Below are 23,546 nucleotides of genomic sequence, written 5' to 3'. Positions count from 1 at the left end.
TCAAAATCCCCACTCTGGCAACAAACGAATGTATCTATGGATACAAGTTACTCCAACCCCTAGGCCCACTTGGCCCCCAGGAGGCATTCCAGATGATAACTGGACCTGGTGGGTTAAGGTACAGAATGGTTCATTAGTTCCTACGTATACATTGTCTCTCCGGGAGCACATAAGGCGTGGGTTCCCAGGGCCCTCTTGGCTCCCTCCGGGAACCCCAGACCAAAGCAAATACTTTTGTTCTTTATACCGCAAATGGTTCAAAGACACAATTAAGAAGTCAGGTCCCTATAAATGTTCCACTTGAGGTGTTGAGAGCTAGATGACCTTTCATGAAAATAGCAAAGCAAACGCTTTATAAACTATAAATAAACATAGATACAAAATGAAAGTAGTATGAAGAAATTAATCAATAAGCAAAAGGCAGGAGGGAACATTACAAAGAAATAACTATGAGGTTCCTTAATGGGTGATTACACAAAGGAACATTTTTAGAATTAGGTAAAGCCGAGAAACATAGATGACACACGCTACAAGGAAATTGCTAACAAATAAAATGCCACGCTTGCCACAATAAAGCGGCCAGTCTAACACACTGCTGTTTTCTGTGTCCATTTGTTATTTTTGTCGATGCCATTCATCCTTCGGGAACCCCTGGACCTGCTGGGGCTGGACTCCGGCAGCCTAACTTAGATTAAGGTATCTAGGTCCTTGATAAATCAGCCAGGTAAGTGTTTGGGGGGCAGAGGATGTTGACATCAACAAGGTACAGGGTAAGAAGTGAAAACAAAGACATTGTCCCAATTTGTATCACTGTAATGGGTTATCCTTATGATCAGAGCAATGTTCTCTTGAGGTAAAAATAGATGGTGATGCATGAAGAGTCCTCTCAGAATGTGGCTTGACCACATTTGAGTTTGCTCTAGGACTAAAGCAAGAAGTAGAGTTATATATCTTAAATTGATTTAAATAAGCAGAATGTAGTATGCCAAATCCTATATCCCTGGCCTACTACTAGAATTTAATGTCAAAGTTTCTCTCTGCTTCCCTTTCCCCCAGCTTCTATTGATAGACAGTAGCCGTTATTTTCTTTGCTTCATCTTTCTCAAGATTGCTCCATAATAAGTGAGAGCTGATTTCTCATGCACTTATGTAGCTCTGTGTTTAGCTCATTAGACATGGGAGGAGTGCATCTTGTTGGCTCATTGATCATGCTAAGTAGACAATATCGCAGTAATAATATGCTAGAAAATGCAAGATTGTATCCAGCTTTTTTAACCAAAATTATATATTCTGAACTTAAACATAGTCCAGCATCTTGCAATTCTCAGATTTCCACCCTTTTTAAGGTAAAATAATTATAAAAATATACTTGTAAAGCTTCCCTTATATAAGAATATCAGAAAACCATATGGCTGAGTATTTTAATTATCTATTGCCTTATAACATATTCTTTCAAAATTTAGCAGCTTAAAAAATGGAACATTTATCTCACTGTCTCTGTGTGTCAGGAATTTAAGTGCGGCTTACCTGGGTGTCTCTGGTTCAAGGTCTTTCATGGGATACAACACCCATTTGGGGTGTTGGCTAAGACTGTGATCTCACTTGAAGGCTCAGCTGGGAGAGGATCTACATCCAAGCTCCCTCAATACGGTTGTTGATAGGATTTAGTTCCTCATGGGCTGTTGAACTGATGACCCAAGTTCTTTACTAGCTGATGGCTAGAGAGAGACTTCCAAGACAGAAGCCACAGTCTTTTTTGTACCCTAATCTTATAGGTGACATCCCATCAACTTTGCTACATCCTGCTCCCTAGAGAGGAATCGCTAGGTCTAATCCACACTTAAGACAAAAGAATTATTCAAGGTTCAACTCCCAGAAAGCAAGAATCATTGGGAGCTCTCTTAGAGTCTGCATTTAACACCAAGGAAACCCAGATCTATGATATTTTAGTATTGGAACCACAGGTATATTTTGATATTTAGGAAGTAGAAGAAAGTCACACAGCAAAGCACAATAAAGGAACATTAAGACTAAGAAGAGACTTTGGTTAAAAATGAAGGGCATTTATGATTATGGTTCTATAAAACAAAAGGAAAAACGGCTCAGTTGCTAAGACAGATATTCACTGACGAACATGAAGACTTTTATACCAAACATTTACCTCAAACATTTACTAGGCCACATATTTCTGTACAAATTTTAAGTGTATGCCTAGTTACCCTCTACAATAGGTATCTGTCCATCATGACTTGTGGTTATCAGTACAGAGTTAGGCAAAGATACTGGCAAGCTCTAGACAGCTTATAAAGGAAACCCTTGTCAATGCAAGAAAAATGAAAAAAAATTAAATAATTTTAACAAAGTGTGCTTTGTTAAAGCACAAGAAAGACACATAGAAAGAAAAAAATGCAAAAATTTAAATTTCTTATGTTAATACAAAAGCAAAATACTTTGAGGCAAAACAATTCAAGAGCTGTGGGCTTCCTTTAGCTCTATAGGAAACAGGCTAATTATACCTCCTCGTATGAAAAATAAGGAGGATAACCAAATTCCCTAACCAAAAAATAAAAATCAATAAATTTAGATATTTTAATCTTAATGAACTATGAATACAGATACAGATACACAGAATTAATGCCATATGGGATGGGTAGAATAGCTGAGACAGAAAAATAGAAAAAGAAATTTAACAGACATTGGAAGAACAACTTAAAACACACAATTTGGCTATGTTAAAATCAACATGGCATGTTTTACTTAGGAAATAGCTGATGGTCTACCTTACTAATCACCCTATGGTTTTATTTCTCAGATAACAGGAAGCTCTCTTTTATGTTTTTTTTTTTCCAAGATGAAGAATGGATAGGTGAAGCCAATAATGATACATTGGTGCCCTATTTAAAAAGCTGGGGAAATAATTTTAAATACACATTTTCAGATTAACTCACCAGACAATTTAGGAACACAGTGATTGAAAGCTTTAAAAAGATATAAAAAAAAAAACCAGTGGCCCTAATATTCCTAGCAGTTCACCAAGATTTATTGAATGTCAACAATATGAAGAACACTCTATACCAGAGGTAGGAAGCCAGTGTACCATAGTTCACATCATTATTTTGTTTTACAATAATATTTTTTCTAATATTTATCATTTGTAAAAAGTCCAAAAGCATAAAAAAATATAAAATCACCCACAATAAACATCATAAACATTTTGGTATGTTTCCTATTAAAAAATATGTTTTTACATATGGATGTGTATAGATAAATTTTAAATATTGACATATAATTTTTAGAAACTATTATGCAAATTTAATTTTTCCCACCTACAATGTCAGTGTTTTTTAAAATTATTATTACTGAATATACTTTAAAAACATGACTTTTAGAATGTGTGTAGCATTCCATCGTGGTTGTAATACAATTCATCAGATCTGCTTGTATAACGGATATTAGATTGTTTCCAACCTAAATATTTGTTTTGTTTATTTTTTGTATTCATGTAGTGATAAACATCCTGAAGCAAAAATGTACTGGTCATTTATCATGCAGCAAACAGTCTGTGCTTTCATAGTTCCTACTCTCATGGGGGAAAAAGAGGTATAAATAATTACATTTTCATTAAAAGAGGTACAAACAATTATTGGCATATGGTAAATTCTAAAAGACAAATATCAATTTCAGGGCAAGTATAGGCAATGCAGAACTACCTGCTTTCTGTCCACGGACCCAGCTAAGATCTCACAGAGCTCACACTTGCCTGAGCCTTGAAAGAGAAATATAAGCTTGTCAGACTATGAATTTAAAAGTGTCCAGGCAGGGAGGATCACGTGCAAGGGTAGCATTTGAACTGCACTTAAGTGTTTTCTTCTTCTTTTTAAAAATATTTTCTTTTAATTTTTTAAATGTTTACTTATTTTTGAGGGAGAGACAGACAGAGAGAGACAGAGTGTGAGTGGGGGCCTGGCAGCAAAAGAGGGATAACAGACTCTGAAGCAGGCTCCAGGCTCTGAGCTGTCAGCACAGAACCTGATGAGGGGCCTGAACTCGCTAGCCGTGAGATCAAGACCTGAGCCAAAGTTGGTCGCTTAACCAACTGAGCCACCCAGGAGCCCCTTAACTGTTTTCTTTTTGAAACACTCTCTTAATTTCCATGATTCCAAACCCTCTTCCTCTCCTCTTCCTCATGTTGGTGGAGGAATACACATATTTGCCTTTTCTCCTGTTTCCAGCAGTTGGGACTCCCTAACATAAACTCCTGGCCTCTTGCTACACTCCTCAAACGCTCCTCTACATGCAGAAGACAGTAGGTTCTGCTGTGGCTGAAAGTCATTGGTTTACATTTTATGTCAATCATCTGCTATCTCTGAGGATTTCAGTATCTTTTCTCTTCTTTCTACTGGACCGGTGGGAACAGAAAGCTTAAGTTCATTTTTGAACACTAAATTTACCTACAGAACTTTCTTAAGACACAGATGGAAGTATGAGAGGAAAGAGGGGCTACCATGACTTTCTAGTCATTTAACTCCTCTACGACTGACTTCAAGCATTTAGCAGTAATTTTAGGCAATATTATCATTTCTGCTTTCTGACACTGTTTCTCAATTGGTTCTGCACTGACCAAAGAATAGGGGGTACTATGTATTTACCACCTAAAATCCCAGTAATTTGTATCCTATTTGTAATTTCTATGTCTGTTTGCTCTGAGAAGAACTGGTGTTTGGTTGGATGTGGGAGGTTAGGGATAGAGAACCAGATGACCCCAGATGCTAGAAGAAAATCTCTACCAAAGAAGGGAGAGAATGGGTGAACACAATGATTTTGGTTTTTGAGCTTAAGGCATCTGTGGGGGTCCCTAATGGAGAAGTCAAGTAAGAAGTTATAAGAAGAGTTACAGCCTTGTTATGTGAGATGTCAAAAGTTTACTTCAGAGTATGTCATGAGTTGATCATATATCAATAAGAAAAGAAAGTCAATTTGCAGATTATTAGAGGCAGTACAACATAATCATAAATAACAATAGCTTCATAAGAAGATGATCATATTGCAGAAGAAAAAAGTTTAGGAATCAGAAATATTGAAATAATTTCATTAATTTGAAATTTTATATAATGTGAAAAGTATTTGCAATGATAATAAATTGTTGGTATCTATATTTCTTTAAAATGAAAGTATGACAGCCTTTCCCATTTCTTTCTTTTCCTCTTCTGTCTTAATCTTAACAGCATTAATGTAACATGATTAACTGGAAAATGTCAGTGTCTTGGAGGCCTAACTTAAATCTTACCAGGCTAGGTAAAGGAAATGTTATAGATTATCATTTAATGTGTAAACTCTGACATTGGGAACTATGCCAGCTTTTAAAGAATAATTTATGACTCAAAAGCAAGCAGGAAAGTACCTAGCAGGTATGTGTAAGTATTAGCTACTAAGATAAAATACAGCTTCCGAGAGGAATATATTTGTAGTGGGTGACAAATTTCCTTATTATTTTTCTTTTAATAAATATGTGTATGGTTGTAGCACTTCATCATTTAGTTCACTAAAAGTTACATACAATGTGTCACATAAGGGGTCATAATATATGTCAACCTAGGCTTCTGTGAGTTTTCAAACCTGAAAGACCCGTTTGCTATTTCACTGTGCTTACAAATTTGTATTCTTTACAAACAATATAAATAAAACCTGCAGGACTTTAAAGGAAAAAATAAATCTGATTGGAGGACTGAAAAATATTTCAGAGAGAAAGTCAAACTTGAACGAGACCATCATGAGTTGCACAGATGATAATGTGGCAGAAAGAAAAAGACTAGAAACACGGTGTTTCTCAAAGCACATTAAACATCCTAAAATTTTGAAATGGGATATTTTGAAATAATATTTTTCTCTCTCCTTGCTACTTTAACACTATGCAATCAAGTCAGCCGGACCTCTTGAAAGCCAGAAATGAAAATGAAAATGAGCCCCAGGTCCTTTTTGGGAATTCTTCAATTCCTTCTTAACTGACTTCTATTCTCATCCTTTTTTTTTCTATCTGGCTCTAAACTGAAACTATATATTTTACTTTTTGGATTTGGGTGTCTACATTCGATTTCTCTCACTTTTGGCTATTAATTATCCTTACTAATTCTTTGACTTGTACTCAACCCTGTGCTGTGACACTTCCCATGCTAGGCTATTTCTGATATGATGGCTCTCCTTGGTTTTGGCCCTTTGGTACCCACTCCCAGTGCCAGGAATGGTTGGCACCCAGGAAGCCTAATATGGATCCACATGAGGAAGGATTTGGACATCAACCATGGAAGTTACTTTTGTTTTATTGCTATTTTTTTTTTCTGGAAATACAAATGTTGGAGGAAAGTATAAAAAAGAAGAAAAAAATTACCTGCAACTCCACTCCTCAAGATAAACACTATTAACCTGTTGATATATTTCTTCCTCATCTTTTTTCTATTTGTTTATATACATATTTTAAAAAATAAAATTGTGTTAATAGTACATATACATTTTGTGTTTTGATTTTACATACTTATTTTATAATAATAATTCCCAGTATCATTAGTTTTGGCAAAAAATGTGTTTTTTAATGGCTTGTACATTTACATATAAATAAAACACGATGAAACTCTATTATTAATTAATGTTGTTTTTAAATTTTTCACTATTGTATAAGAAACCCTAATATCCTGTGGTCTATATAGTACAAGTCACAATCAAGGAACTATAGGTATAAAGCTAGATGTAAGTACAAATAACACTAATTCTATACTTGCTCATGGAAAACATTCTTAAGAAACCCATTCACAGACAACTGAAAATTTTTGTAATATACCTTAATCATTTGAGTCTATGCAAATATCCTGTTTCTCCTTAAAGTCTGCCCACCAAGTATAACATTCATCAGTAGACTGTGTCTACAGCAAGTATTACTGTGATGTTCTAATAGTGATTTTCTATTTCCCTCATTTCTTCTATGTCCGTTAGCTGAAAATCTTCAAAAAGGAAGACACATCTCTTCCCTCTCCTCAATTCATTCATTCATTCATTCATTCAATCATTCACTTATATCAGTATAGATTTATATATTGGGGGAGTGTATAATTCAATAATATTATTACTTTGTTCAAATTGTTATAGCACTGGTTCTTGGGAACTTTTTTATGTAGGCTCCTTTGTTCTTCTGATATAACTCCATCTATGCATCTCTCTCTCTCTGAACATTCCCTTACTTTCTAGTATCACACAATGCTTTACACTAATTTTACATTTTCCATGACCAGCCCTGGGATCAACCATTTCTCTAAGGAGCCCAGATCCCTTTTATTGGATAACTATATTGACAAACCAAGATCTGGACACTAGGTATACTCACTGCAAAAAAGACATCATTGCTTACAGGCCTTTTCAGCAGACAGAACTAGGAAATATGTGTGTGTATACTAATGACTATGCACACATAAATATGTTTACCTCTGTATCTATCTGTATGTATAATATAGTAAATACGAGTTTATGCTATTATCTCCAATTCCAACCCAGTACCACAAGGTTCGTTCTAGTCTTCCCCCTACTGGCTTATTTGTAAATTCCTTTTTTGACAGTGAGAAAACATATCCACTACAGCAATACCATGCAGAACAGTTCCATCACCCTAAAAATGCCACTGTATGGCTCTTATATAGCCATTTCCTCCTTTCTTTCCTAATCTTCAGCAACTAATGATCTGTTACCCATTCCTACAGTTGTCTTCTTCCAGAATACCATATAAAGGAATCATACAGTTGACACATTTTTGGGGTCTAGCTTCCTTCACTTAGCAAAATGAAGGCAGTATTTTAAACGCACTTCTACTAAACCTCAAAGGAAGTATTGCAAAAGTCCCAACAGGAGGTAATATGGATATAAAACGAATAGCACTTTGAGTCTTCCACTTCTGCTTGAACAGAACAAATGTGCTTTTATCTGTTATATATAGGCTTCCATATGCCATTTGGCTTTTAATTCTTTTTCTACTGGTTTAAGAAAGTGTTTATGCAGTAGTAGTAATAATGGAGGACTTTGGAACAATTGGGAAAGATATTAAAGATGAATAACAAAACATGGAAACTTGTTTGAATATGTTGAATAAGTGCACTATGAAAAATCCCAGGTATTTGTGTTGAAGAGTAGATATATGTAGACATCTCATCAAAACAGATTCAGAAGAAGAGAAGATCTGGAAGAGAAGCTAAATTCTGTTTTGAAATTTTTCTAAGTGAGAGGTCTATACTAATACTTTGAAGCTCAGTAATTAAATCTGAGTTAAAGATACAGAGTTGGAAGTTATTGCCTCATACACATTAATAAAATACATGGATATGAGTGAGTTATCTGAAGGAGAGTATAAAAAAAGGGAAAATAATAAAAGCTCAGGATGCTGGTATGTGAAACACTCATATTTAATAAGTAAAATATGAAAAGACCATGAGGAGACAAACAATCTACATAAAAGAAAGTCCAGGAAAGAATGATATCACAGGCTTCAAGAAAATGGGGTCTTTCAAGGATTTAGGTGCTTAACAATGTTAAAGATCAAAAAAGAAGAAGTAAAAGACATTAACAGAAAAACAAAAATGTTCCCCCTAGATTTGACTGTTAAAGGTTGTTGGTGATGACAAGTTTCAGTGTGTCAAAACTGAAGTATATAGCAATTGGTTAGTAGCAAAAGAAAATAAAGGCATAGTAAAAAGAGTAGGTACAGCGTATTCTCTCTAAAAGTTTGAGTTAGAAGAGATAAAGAATTAGGAGAGAAAAAAATGTGACCTGTGGGATGTACAGGGTTGGTAGGCTGCATTAAAGCTCCTCTTTAGGTTTAGAAAAACTTGGTTTTTCACATGTTTTAAAAATAATTGCTATCATTTATTCTCAAAATTACTCTTTTTGGTAAATATTCCTAAATGTGCTTAAGCTAAATTTTAGTTAAATGTCATATAAGATAAATAAAATTAAAAGAAAAAGTGTTTAAGAAATATAAAAATTTACTTTTTGGAGTTAAGATGGAGAAGTAGAAGCAGGAACCTGGACTTACCTCATCTCTCAAACACAGCTAAATTAACATCACATCATTATGAACACCTAGGAAATCAATCTGAGGATTAAGAGAATAATCTGCATGCATAATGAGAGAGAGAGAACATGGCAGGTACCGGCGCAGAGACAAAAACTGGGGGAGAGAAAAACCAAAGTGCCACAGACGGAAGGGAGCCATTTCTATGGAGAGAAGAGAGAGAAAGAGAGAGGGGGAGAGAAAACTGTGAGTCAAGTTCATGCAAGAAAAACACTTCCTCAAAAACAATGACTGGGAAATCGAGAGGAACCGACTATTGCAAGTTTTCACCTACAGTGGAGCTCAAATTCTGAGGTTTTAGAAATGCATGGCATTCGCTGGAATCAGGGACAATGTTGCTCCAGGGGAGAAGGAGCAGAGGACTAGGAGCAGACAACAGTGCTATGAGGCTCTCCTCCAGAGGAGAGGGGATGGGGCCTACACCATGCCAGGTCTTTTATGATTTGTTGGAGTTTTGAATCCCTGCCACGCACCAGAGATAAAATACAGGAGAACTGTGGTTCCAGGAATGCCAACTGCCCAGGCACAGACAGAATGAGGGCAGGAATCTGACATAAGCCTGGGATACAGGAAGGGAGATTGTTTGCTTTTCTTTGAGGACTTCCTGAACAGCTGCAGGCTGAACTCCCTTCTCCAGGGAGGAGAGAGTGGGGTGACGCCATTTACCACCTCTAACTCCCCCACCTCCAACTCACCAGCATGGTCAGATTTCAGTGAGCAACACAGAGCCCCCACTGGAGCTTGGGGCCACTTATACCAAACCCCACACCCCTGTGCCCTGCAGGTGCATCTTTACTATGGCAGGATTGACTGTGAATCAGCCAGTGGGCCTCTCACCCAGAAGACCAGCATAGGCCCCACTGCATGTACCAAGTCTACTGATCATAGAGTGCTTCAAAATGTCAGCTTCAGTTATGGCTGAAATAGGACTAGGCTTCTTCTTTATTTTCTTTCTTTTTCATTGGAATCAGGCTTATTGTTTTCCTTTTTTTAAAAAAATTTTTTTAAAATTTTTATTTCTGAGACAGAGAGAGACAGAGCATGAGTGGGGGAGGGGAAGAGAGAGAGGGAGACACAGAATCCAAAGCAGGCTCCAGGCTCAGAGCTGTCAGTGCAGAGCCCGGCACAGGCCTCAAACTCACAAACTGTGAGATCATGACCTGAGCCGAAGTGGGTCGCTCAACCGACTGAGCCACCCAGGCACCCCTCCTTTGTTTGTTTTTGTTCCTTATTCTTTTCTTGTTTTTGGATCAGGGTGTTTTTTTATTTTAATCAGGTTTATTTTAACAAACAGATCAAAACGCACCAAGTTAAAGGTCCAAAAACTTACTATTTCAAGCCAGAGAGGCTCTGCAGATGACTGACCTGTGGGAAAGAGCAGCCAAAACACAACAGCAGTGTGTTCACAGCATACACCAGAAACACTTCTTAAAGTGCCATGTCCTGGAGAGTGTATGACCCATTTTGATATAGCATTACTCTCAGGAGCAGGAAAAACATAATAAGCTTTGATAACACACAAAAGACAGAAACCTAGACAAAATGACAAGATGGAGGAATGTGCCCCAAAAGAATGGTCAAGAAGAAATCACAATCAGGGATTTATTCAAAACAGATATAAGCAATATATATGAACAAGAATTTAGAACAACAGTCATAAGAATACTACCTGGGCATGAAAGAAGCATAGAAGATACCAGAGAAACTTTTGCTACAGAGACAACAAACCTAAAAATTACTCAGGCAGAGGGGCGCCTGGGTGGTGCAGTCAGTTAAGCGTCTGACTGCAGCCAGGTCACTATCTTGTGGTCCGTGAGTTCGAGCCCCGCGTCAGGCTCTGGGCTGATGGCTCAGAGCCTGGAGCCTGTTTCCGATTTTGTGTCTCCGTCTCTCTCTGCCCCTCCCCCGTTCATTCTCTGTCTCTCTCTGTCCCCCCAAAAAAACAATGAATAAACGTTGAAAAAACAAATTAAAAAAAAAATTAGTCAGGCAGAAATAAAAAGTGCTCTAAATGAGATGCAAAACTGACTGTATGTAATCACAACGATGATGAAAGATGCAGAGGAATGAATAGATGACACAGAAGATAAAATTATGAAAAATAATACAGCTTAAGAGGAGAGGGAAAGAAAACTATTAGATTACAAATGTGGACTTAAGGCACTCAGTAATTCCACAGAGCACAATAATATCCATATCATAGGAGTCCCAAAAGAAGAGCAGGAAGAAGGGGCAGTAGGTTTATTTGAACAAATTATATCTAAGAACTTCCCTAATCTGAGGGAGGAAGCAAACATTCAAGTCCAAGAGGCACAGAGAACTCCCCTCAAAATCAATAAAAACAGGTCAACCCCAAAACATATCATAGTGAAACTTGCAAAATACAAAATAAAGAGAGAATTCTGAAAGCGGCTAGGGACAAAAAGTTCTTAACCTACAAGGCTATACACATGAGGTTAGCAGTAGACCTTTCCACAGAAACTTTGCAAGTCAGAAGAGAATGGCATGATATATTCAACAAGAAAAATGGAAAAAATATGCAGCCAAGAATACTTTATCCAGCAAGGCTGCTGTTCAGAATAGAAGGAGAGATAGTTTCCAAGACAAGCAAAAATTAAAGAAGCTCATGAACACCAAACCAACTCTACAAGAAATTTATTAAAGGGGCCCTTTGAGTGGGAAAGAGAGACCAAAAGCAACAAAGACAAGAAAGGAACAGAGATTATCTACAGGAACAGTGACCTCACAGGTAATACAATGGCACTAAATTCATATCTGTCAATAATTATTCTGAATGTAAATGGACTAAATGCTCCAATAAAAATTCACAGGGTATCAGAATGGATAAACACACACACACACACACACACACACACACACACAAGACCATTGATATGCTGCTTACATAACTCATTTTAGACCCAAAGACACCTCCAGATAGAAAGTGATGGGATGAAGAACCATTTATCAGGCTAAGGACATTAAAAGAAAGCTATAGTAACCATACTTATATCAGACTAACTAGATTTTATGTGAAAGACTATAATAAGAGATGAAGGAGGGCAATAAAACAAAAAGGGGCCTATCCAACAAGAAGATCTAACAATTATAAATATTTATGCCTCCAAATTGAGAGATGCCAAGTATATAAATCATTTAATAAGCTTAAAGATACTCATTGATAATAAAACAACAATGGTAGGGGACTTTAACACCCCACTTACAACAATGGATACATCATCTGAGCAGAAGATCAATAAGGAAAAAAATGGTTTTGAATGACACATTGGACCAGATGGACTTAACAGATATATTCAGAGCATTTCATCCTAAAGCAGCAAATACACATTCTTTTTGTGTGCACATGGAACATTCTCCAAAATATATCACACACTGGGTCACATATCAGGCTTCAACCAGTACAAAAGGATTGAGATCATAGCAAGCATATTTTCAGACCACAATGAAAATCTATGAAATCTAAAATCAACCACAAGAAAAAATCTGGAAAGACCACAAATACATGGAGGCTAAATAACATGCTACTAAGGAATGAATGGGATAACCAGGAAATTAAAGAAGAAATAAAAAATAAAAAATACATGAAAGCTGATTAAAATGAAAACATGACAGTCCAAAACCTTTGGGACACAGCAAAGGTGGTCGTAAAAGGGGAGTATATAGCAATTCAGGCTTTCTTCAAGAAGCAAGAAAAGTCTCAAATGCACCACCTAACCTTACATCCAAAGGAGTTGGAAAAGAGAATGAAATAAAGCCTATAACCAGCAGAAGAAGGAAAATAATAAAGATTAGAGCAGAAATATATGATATGAAAAAAAAAAACAGTAGAACATACCAACAAAACTAGGAGATGGTTCATTGAAAGAATTAAAAAAAATATATCGATAAACCTCTAGCCAGACTTATCAAAATGAAAAGAGAAAATAACATGATAAATAAAATCGCAAATGAAAGAGGAGAGATCACAACCAACACCATAGAAATAAAAATAATTATAAGAGACTATCATTAGCGATTATATGCCAAAAACTTGCACAATCTGGAAGAAATGTATAAATTCCTAGAAACATATAAACTATCAAAACTGAAGCGGGAAGATACAGAAAACTTGAACAGACCCATAACCAGCAAAGAAATTGAATCAGTGATCAAAAATCTCCCAACAAACATGAATGCAAGTCTCGATGCTTCCCAGGGGAAATCTACCAAATATAGAGTAATACTTGTTATTCTCAACTATTCCAAAAAAAGAGAGATGGAAGGAAAATTTCCAAATTCATTCTACAAGGCCAACATTACCTCGATTCCAAAACCAGATAAAGACCCTATTAAAAAGGAGAATTACTGACCAATATCCCTGATGAACAGCAATGCAAAAATTCTCAAAAAGATTCTAGCAAATTTAATCCAACAGTACATTAAAATAATCATTCACAAGCGGGATTTATTCCTGGTCTGTAGGTGTGGTTCAATATCTGCAAATCAATTAACATGATATACCACATTAATAAAATAAAGGATAAGAACCATATTATTCTCTCAATAGATGCAAAAAAAAAATGTGTTCAAAAGGATACAGCATCCTCTCTTGATAAAAACCCTCAAGAAAGTAGGGATAGAAGGAACATACCTCAATATAATAAAGATCATATATGAAAGACCCTCAGCTAACATCATAAAGGTCACATACAAAGAACCACAGCTAACATAAACCTCAATGGGGAAAAACTCAGCTCTTCCCCTAAGGTCAGGAACACAACAGGGATATCTACTCTTACCACTATTGTTGAACATAGTACTAGAAGTCCTAACCTCAGCAATCAGACAACAAAAAGAAATAAAAGGCATCCAAATCAGCAAGGAAGAAATCAAATTTTCACTCTTTGCAGAAGACAAGATACTCTATGTAGAATACCGGAAAGACTCCACCAAAAAACTGCTAGAACTCATGAATGCTAGAACTCATGTTGATACATGAATTCAACACAGATGCAGGGTACAAAATCAATGTATCGAAATCTGTTGCATTTCTATATACCTATAATGATGTAGCAGAAAGAGAATCAAGGAACCAATTCCATTTACAACTGCACCAAAAATAATAAGACACCTAGGAATAAACCTAACCAAAGAGGTAAAAGATATGCATTCTGAAAACTATAGAATACTTATGAAATAAGTTGAAGATAACACAAAGAAATGGAAAAACATTCCATGCTCATGGATTGGAAGAGGAAATATTGTTAAAATATCTATACTATCCAAAGCAAGCTACACATTCAGTGCAATCCCCATCAAAATAATACCAGCATTTTTTACAGAGCTGGAACAAACAATACTAAAATTTGTATGGAACCACAAAAGACCCTGAATAGCCAAAGAAATCTTGAAAAAGCAAAGCAAAGAGAGAGGTATCACCATTCCAAACTTCAAGCTATATTCCAAATCTATAGTGATTAACACAGTATTCTACAGGCACAAAAACACACACATAGATCAATAGAACAGAATAGAAAACCCAGAAATGAACCCACAAGTGTATGCTCACCTCATCTTCGACAAAGCAGGAAAGAAAATCCAATGGAAAAAAGACAGCCTCTTCAAAAAATGGTGTTGGGAAAACTGGACAGCAACGTTCATAAAAATGAAACTGGACCACTTTCTTACACCATATACAAAAATAAATTCAAAATGGATGAAAGACATATGAGACAACATCAAAATCCTAGAGAACACAGACAGCAACCTCTTTGACCTCAGCTGTAGCAACTTCTGACTAGACACGTCACCAGAAACAAGGCAAGCAAAAGCAAAAATGAACTATTGGGACTCATCAAGATAAAAAGCTTCTGCACAGTGAAGGAAACAATCAACAAAACTAAAAGGCAACCAACAGAATGGGAGAAGATATTTATAAATGACATATCAGATAAAGGGCTAGTATCCAAAATCACTAAAGAACTTATCAAATTCAAAACCCAAAGAATAAATAATCCAGTTAAGAAACGGGCAGAAGACAGGGACAAACATTTCTCTAAAGAAAATATACAAAGATATACAAGACACATGATAAGATGCTCAACATCACTCATCATCATGGAAATAACAAATCAAAACCATGAGGAGACACCTCTCACCTGCCAGAATTGCTAAAATTAACAACTCAGTAAACAACAGATTTTGGCGAGGATGTGGAAAAAGAGGAATCCTCTTACACGGTTGGTGGTAATGCAAACTGATGCAACCACTCCGGAAAACAGTATGGAGATTCCTCAAAAAGTTAAAAATAGAACTACTGTACAGTCCAGCAATTGCACTACCAGGTATTTATCCTAGGGATACAGGTGTGCTGTTTCAAAGGGACATGCACCCCAATGTTTATAGCAGCACTATCAACAACAGCCAAAGTATGGAAAGAGCCCAAATGTCCATCAATAGATGAATGGTTAAAGAAGATGTGATATACATACATACATACATACATACATACATACATACATACTGTGGAATATTACTCAGCCAGCAAAAAAGAACGAGCTCTTGCCATTTGCAACTACATGGGTGGAACTAGAGTATGTTATGCTATGTGAAATACATCTGTCAGAGAAAGACAAATACCACATGATTTCACTCATATGTGGAATTTAAGAAACAAAATAGATGAATACTGGGGAAATAAGATAAAAACAGAGAGGGAGGCAAATCATAAATTTTTAACTATATAGAACTAACCAAGGGTTGCTGGAGGGGAGAGGGGGATGGACTAAATGGGTGATGGGCATTAAGGAGGGCACTTGTTGTGATGAGCACTGGGTGTTATATGTAAGTGATGAATCACTGAGTTCTACTTCAGAGACTAAGAAAGAAAGAAAGAAAGAAAGAAAGAAAGAAAGAAAAGGAGAAAAAGAAAGAAAGATAAAAAATTAGAAGTGGTTCACTAGTCCTCCTCAGCAGCCTGAATATTAAAGACCAAATTATAAATGTGTTGGATAAGAGTTTGTTGGATGAGTCCATTTTCAACTAAAAATAAAAATTATCTTAAACAAACACACAAAAAAATTAAATGCTGAATCCTGAAAATTTTGGAGTCAGAAAGGAAACAAAACACGACAATCCAAAGCTAAAACTAAGTCTGGTTGACATAATAAATTCAATCATGTTGGATTTAAGGAGAAAAAATACATATAATTCAATGACAAGAAGCAGTGGGATAACAGGGACAAAAAAAACCATATTGGTTATAAATTATTCTAATTAGAGCTCTTGACTTCAAACCTATGTAGTCAATAGATGCAGTTAGCTCTTCCCCTTAAGAACTGGAAATTTAATCTCTTGGAGCCTCCAGGGGACTGGAATAATAACAGCATCCTACCTTAAGGTTGCTTGAAGGGATTAAATGATGAAATAAAATGATGCTGTGATATCAAGTTCTGGAACAAAGTAAGTCCTCAACAAAAGGTTGATGATGACGATGGATTACTTCATTTTCTCAGTCCAATATAAGTTCACCTGGTATAAGACAGTAGGAAAAATCAAACAGGATTTCTAGAGCTTCTTTCCAAGTTTATATCATTTTCTAACTAAAAAAGTTTCATGATGAAGTCACTTGCACTGAATTTTCTCACACTTTTGATATATCATTAGCCCTCAAATGCTAAAGTATACCATACCTCTTTTATGAAATAAAAAATTAATGGTCAATTATGTCCAGAAAGCAATAAAAAAGAAAAGAAAAAAAATGATGTGGCAAGAATCTCATTTTCTTCCATAAGTAATAGAAAAAGTATAGTTGGAAACATCTTCTGTAAACTATTTTTAAAAAGGAAAATCAGAAAATTTCATTTTTCAATGATTTTTATTTTATTTGGCACACTTAGGTTGAGTCACATGAATTTGAATAGTTTACCCATATGATCAAAGTTAAAATTTGTTTTGACATTTTGCTGGCCTACTGTCTGGAATTTTTGGAGTAATTTGTTTAAAACTCTGACAGGAAACAATTGTTTTGGAGAACATTTTAATTCACAAAATTTCAATAAATTATATCAGCAAGTATATTTGCTTTCAAAAACACTTAAAAATACTTACTTTAATTATGTATTAAGAAAAAGAATTCAATTGGAAAAATGGCCCAGGAAAACCAACAAAATGTGGAGAGTTGTCTCAAACAAACTTAGAGAAAAAAAATGTTTTTAATGCAAACTAAACACTGATTGAAAGGTGACAGACAAAAAAATGGATGACACACCACAGTTTTTGTCTTGAGGATTTTAAATATACCCTTAACTGGGATATAGAATAAGATGTATGGACAAGAGTATCTAATTTCTTAGAAAATATTCAAAGAAACATGAAAATCTTGTATGTTTCCTCTTCTTATATGTTTGAAGTACCCTCTAGGAAAGCAGTTTAGGAATGTTAATTTTACTTAGAAAATTTTTAATTATTCTAGTACTACTATTTTTATTTTTAAAGTCAAAAATTAAAAGGAAACATGAAAAAGTAAAAAGTAATAATTTTTATCATAAACAGTTTCTATTTGTATCATTTATAAATTATGCTACACCTTTATTTTATAGAATTAGTTGAATATCAGTAATAGCACTTTTTTGTTGTCGTTTTTTTTTTTTTTAACAGACAGAGCACAAGTAGGGGAGGGGCAGAGAGAGACGGAGAGAGAGAATCCCAAGCAGGCTCTGTGCTGTCAGCATGGTGCCTGATGGGGGCCTTGATCCCATGAACCATGATATCATGACCTGGGCCTAAACCAAGAGCTGGACATTCCTGAGTCACTGAGGAATCCCAAAGAGAGAGAATCTTAAGCAGGCCCCATGCCCAGTGCAGAGCCTGATGCAGGGCTCCATCTCACAACCATGAGATCATGACCTGAGCCAAAATTGAGTCAGATGCTTAACCGGACTGAGCTACCCAGGCACCCCAGTGGCAGCATTTCTATTGCCTAATTTTTATATCACTAAGAATATATTGATTTATAATTAAATAGTGAATAACATAAATATCTCATTAAGCAAGGTATACATTCATTAGTAAATATAAAGAAGTTCATCTTACATGAAAAACTTATTTAAAGGAAGATTTTCTCTAATTGAGAAAGGATTGGCACTAGAGTAAGTTACTGAATTTGGCTAGAGAATATAAATTTTTGGAAATATTGATGTGTGAAATAAATGGTGATGTGACTTGCATATCCTTCACTTTCCTTGTATTCCAATATTATAAAATAAATTTGTATTTATGTATTTATGTTTCTCACTTCATTTGGGTTTTTGCTCAGATATAATCTTCTCAGAAAGGTTTTCCCAGATCATTCTATTTAAAATAGTCTCATTTCCAGCATGCCTGGGTGGTTCAATCAGTTAAGCATCCAACACTTGATTTCCACTCAGGTTATGATCTCATGGTTTGTGGGATTGAGCCCCCTCTCTCTCTCTCTCTCTCTGCTTGGGATTCTCTCTCTCTTTCTCTATGGCCCTCCCCTGTCTCTCTCTCAAAATAAAAAAAAATAAACTTAAAAAATTAAAAATAAAATAGCCTCATTACCTTATTTTTGTTTATAGCACTTCCACTACCTAATATTATGCATTTTATTATGCATTTATTTATATGCTTATTATTTTTCCTCTCTTTAATAATTTCCATGAGAGCAGGTACTTTATTTTATTTACTGGTGTATCTTAGAACATATTTAAGTGACTGGAGTAAAAATGTGCTCAATAAAAATTATTTGAACAAATGAATGAATTATTGTTTGTCTTCCCTAATAGACATTGCTCTTGAGGGCCAGAATATCACTCTCCAGCAGAATAATGTGCTTTAATATGGTTGCCTTATAGCAGAAAACTAACAAATTTTATTTTAATCCTATAAAAATCCTTGGAGAGTTCAGGAAGTTAATGTAGGATTTGTGAAAAAAAATTAGAGTACTCACTTTCTAAAATGTCACCCACTTAATTTGGGCATGTTGTATAAATAACATAACATTCAAAATTCTCCTCCAAATTTATACAAATTGGTTTTCCAAATGATGATTTACTATAAGCAAAACTACATAGATTGCAACTTCTCAGAGCTTAATTTTGCCTGTAACTGAAACTCCTCCTTGGTGGGATTATCTGCATCTGGTCCCTACTCACCCCCACCCCACCACCACTTCAAAACCTCAGGAAGGCTGGATAATGTCTCATGATCCAACTTGGATTACCAAATTTACTCTCTCTGCTACTCTTTTTACAGTTTTGCATTATAGATCTGATCAGTTCCTTAGCTTACATTTGTCTCTCTCTAAATTAAGAGGTTAACTAGATAGAGGTTAACAAAGTTCTCTTTCATATCTTTCTATGATGTATATATCTGTTAGAAATTCTAATTGGTATATCAGAGCGATAAAACATTACAAAATACTTTTATTTAAAACAACTGCTTCTAAAAATAACTTTAAAACAGAAGTCATTTGATCATAAATTAAAATCACAAATATGACCTGCTACGAAGAGGTAATACTTATTGACCTACTGACACTCTAAATAATTACTTGGTTATCAGAGCAAAGCTAAATTAGAACTGATGTTTCTTACAAATGGGTTAACTCTTATAATAATTTTTATTTGTCTAAGTTATATTATAACAGAGTATGATCTACTACTCTGAATTTCTCTTCCAAACTGAGATGTAATTATTATTGTATATATATGCCTTGTTTTCCATGTACCAGATTTATTCTGTCTGTTTTTAATGGTAGAGTAAATACTGAGTGTTTTCTTTTACCACTAGGATTGCCCGCTAATTGTAAAAAGTATAGAGATTTAGGAAAATTAGTTATTCAACTACTGGTAACATTGTATTTCCTTCTAGTCATAAAATTATGAAAGGCCAAGATGATTATATAATAAATATATATTTATATATGAATGTATATGTACAAATATATATGTAATATATAACATATAAATATATATTTGTATATATTAATATATATTTTTATGTTTATATATACATGTGTACATATACCTATTTCCTTATAGTCATACAATTATAAAAGATCAAGATGATTATATCATAATCATGGTCATATATCATATATCATCATATAAATGAAGTACTAACTGAAATTGTTTTTACCACAAGTTTTTAAACAACATAGATCACACTTTGTCTCTTTTTGCATCTGTTTTAATGTTAAAATCAACATTTTCCCACATCATCAGTCTATTTTGTAATAGTCTTTACTTTCTAACAGTTTTTATTTTTATTTATTTTTATTTCTAGCAGTTTTTATTAGTTTTGTCAGTTATCTGCTACTGCATAACAAAGGAACTCAAAGCTCATGGCTTAAAAAAACTACTTTATTATATCTCATTATTCTGTGGTTGACCAGGCTCAGCTGGGCAGTTCTAATTTACTATATCATGTTGACTGGGGCTGCAGTGATCTGGGGGCTCATTTGGGTTGGAATTTGTCCAAGGGAGCTCACTCATATGGCTGGCAATTGATGCAGATTGTCAGGTGCTCTGGCCTCTCCAAGGGGCTTGGGTTTCTCACAGCATGGTGGCTTTGTTCTGAGAGAGAATGTCCCTACAATGAGCATTCCAAGAGACAGGAAACAGAAACTGCTATTCCTTTTAACAGCTAGACATGGAATTAGCACAATGTTGCCTCCATTGCATTTCATGTGATAAGCAGTCACAGGACTTTAATTAAGGGGAAGTAAAATAAACTCCACCCCTCAATGGAGAGAATGAGAAATTTGGGTCCATATTTAATCCACAAGAATAGCTGCATAATTTCTACTTGTGTAGGGACCATAACTTAGTCAAAGTTAAAAATAATCTGCTAAAAACAACCACAAAAGGAGAATGTTTATTATAATTAAGGCTAAGACACATCTGTGCAACTTTCTTTGGGTTTAGCCTGCTTAGGATTCACTTAGTTTCTTGAATTTGAAGGTTATGTTTTTTTCTGAATTTGAGACATTTTCAGCTATTACTTCTTTAAATACTTTTCAGCCCCATACTATTTCTACTCTCCTTCTGGACTCCAATTTTATTTATTTATTTTTTTTGGACTCCAATTCTAGATCTTTTATTATAGTCCTTCAGGTCTCTAGGTTTTTGTTTTTATTTTTCAGTCTATTTTCTCTCTGTTGCTCAGACTGGGTAATTTTTACTGTAGTATCTTCTAGTCCACTTATTCTGTCCTCTGTCCACTTCTTTCTGCTATTCAGCCAATTCATTGAGTTTTTGGGGTTTTTTTTTGTTTTTTTTTTTTGTTTTTTTGTGGTTTTTTTGGTTACTACATTTCAGTTTTAAATTTTCTATTTGATATCTTCTATTTTTTGAGATTTTCTAATTTTTCATGTTTCAAACTTGATCATAAATGGTGCTGAAGTATTTTTATGATGGCTGCTCTGAAATCTTTATCAGTTAATCTCAACATTGGTGTCACTTCAGTGTTATCATCTATTAATTATCTTTTCTCATACAAGTTGAGATTTCCTGGTTTTTGCTTTGGGGGGGTGCTTTTTCCTCTTCCAGGCAGTGTGGTGTCATCAGATACTTCATGGAGAACATGAAATACCACTTCTGCTTTTGGCTATAACAAGGTTTTCCTCCCTGTTAGGATGTCAAAGAAGGTTGAACAAACCACCAAGACTTTCATCCCTATATGTCAGAGGCGGTCTGCTACAACAGGTATTTCAATGAGGTTCATAGTCTCAGAACATAATACATAAATTTTGCAGGATATGATAAAAAAAAATCCTATGCTTCCTGCATGACCTCCACTGACATTGCAGTTGGAGGAGGGCTTCTTACCATTAGATCATGATGAATGTTCTGGTTTTTTGCTTTGTCTCCTCTCACAGTAGTGGAAAGAAGGAGGGTGTTTAATATGGGTGGGTGGCAATAGAAATCCAGAATCTTCATGTGGCCTCTACTGAAACCATATGGTAAAAGGCCTGCTTATCACCAGGCAAGAGTGAAAGTCCTAGCTCCCTACTCAACCTTCTCTGATAACACTCTGGTGAAGAAGTTGAGAGTCTTTGTTATACTCCCAGGTAAGGGTGGAGGTCTAGGCTCCCCTTGGGGCTTTTGCTGACTGGGATGCCTACTTGCCTACTTGATCCAGAACTGTGTTTTTAAATTCTGATTATTTTCACTTCACATTTCATGAACATTTTCAAATGTTTTTAAACTCATCGAGAAATTGTTACACAGACCTCTCGAACATCATTTTTAACAGCAATCATCTAGACTAACTTATGACAGAAATATCTTTAGATGGTGGAATTGCATGTAATTTTTATTTTCTCTGTCTCTTCTTGTCTGTAGTGTCTACATTCTCTTTTGAACATATATTGCTTTTGTGGTAGGATATCACTAGGTAATTTTTAGTAGTAAACAAGTATTTTTTTTCTAAATCAGACTAGCATTACATATATCAATAAAAATAAATGGTACAATATTATTAGAGGCAAATCACAGGAATTCTATCCATAGTTTAGAAGATTTGACAGAAAAAGTTTAGGAGTGCTATGTTCTTTAAGTAGCATTAAACTTTGTAAAAGTTAACTCCCCAATTTCTATCTTATAAGTCAGTAATATTTAAGGCATGTCCCTTTGTGTTCCCTCCCCTCCTCTTTCTCCTTCCACCCACTTAGTTATCACACAGAAAAACATTTCAGTGCTTCTTTTTTTTTTATTCTCTGCTTTTCCATTGAAAAGATAAAAGTTAAGAATATCCTTAATAATCTAACTAAGGGGCAGATGGTCGTACAAAAATAACCAAGTTTACCAGAATCATGGCAAAAAAAAAAATGCCACATTTCTCTGAACATTGCCACTGAGCAATATGAATAAAAGTCAAGATTTTTATGCTTCCCTTCCTCAGAACTGAAAAGTAAGGTAAAATAACACCAACAGAATTAGTTAAAAGAATACTTCCCTTATTTATTTCACTTTGATTATTTAACCTAAAGCCTAAATCAGGAATACTTCAATCTCTACCTCATCTAGCCATTGAAAATCCACAAGGTCCACAAGGCTGTGTTCTCTTTTCCTCTGTGCTAGACAAAATAGGACCTCTTAAACTGCTTTATCTTTCAGCTTCCTCATCTGTAAAATAAGGAATTACATCCTCAAATGTTTTCCAACTTTGAAATGATTTTTACTCCATAGATGAGAGTGTCAGTGACTGTGCTTTCCTGGGAAGTCTGAGTCCTTGCTCTTAGCTCTGCACACCCCCCTCACAACACCTTCCACACAATGTAACCCAACATCCTTTGTTGACTGTTAGTAAGCTAAATGGAGTTTTTACCTAAGTGATAAACTAGTTCACTAAGCACTTGATTGAAAAGAAAATATTATTTTAATAACAGTATTCAGTAATTTTAAATCTCCAGTGG

The 23,546-nt window shown here is 35.1% G+C and overlaps 1 long non-coding RNA gene across 1 annotated transcript in view; it reads right to left on the bottom strand.

Moving 5' to 3' along the window:
- Positions 1 to 17,374, bottom strand: part of LOC128316449 (uncharacterized) — a 248,717-nt gene extending 231,343 nt beyond the window's left edge. Inside the window, exon 1 of the long non-coding RNA XR_008300382.1 lies at positions 16,500 to 17,374. This is a non-coding gene — a long non-coding RNA (uncharacterized LOC128316449). The remainder of the gene's footprint in view (positions 1 to 16,499) is intronic.
- Between the last annotated feature and the right edge of the window lie 6,172 nt (positions 17,375 to 23,546).

The sequence above is a fragment of the Acinonyx jubatus genome, chromosome B4 (assembly GCF_027475565.1).
Source record: "Acinonyx jubatus isolate Ajub_Pintada_27869175 chromosome B4, VMU_Ajub_asm_v1.0, whole genome shotgun sequence".
Taxonomy (NCBI): domain Eukaryota; kingdom Metazoa; phylum Chordata; class Mammalia; order Carnivora; family Felidae; genus Acinonyx; species Acinonyx jubatus.
This window is presented reverse-complemented; position numbering and strand designations above follow the sequence as displayed.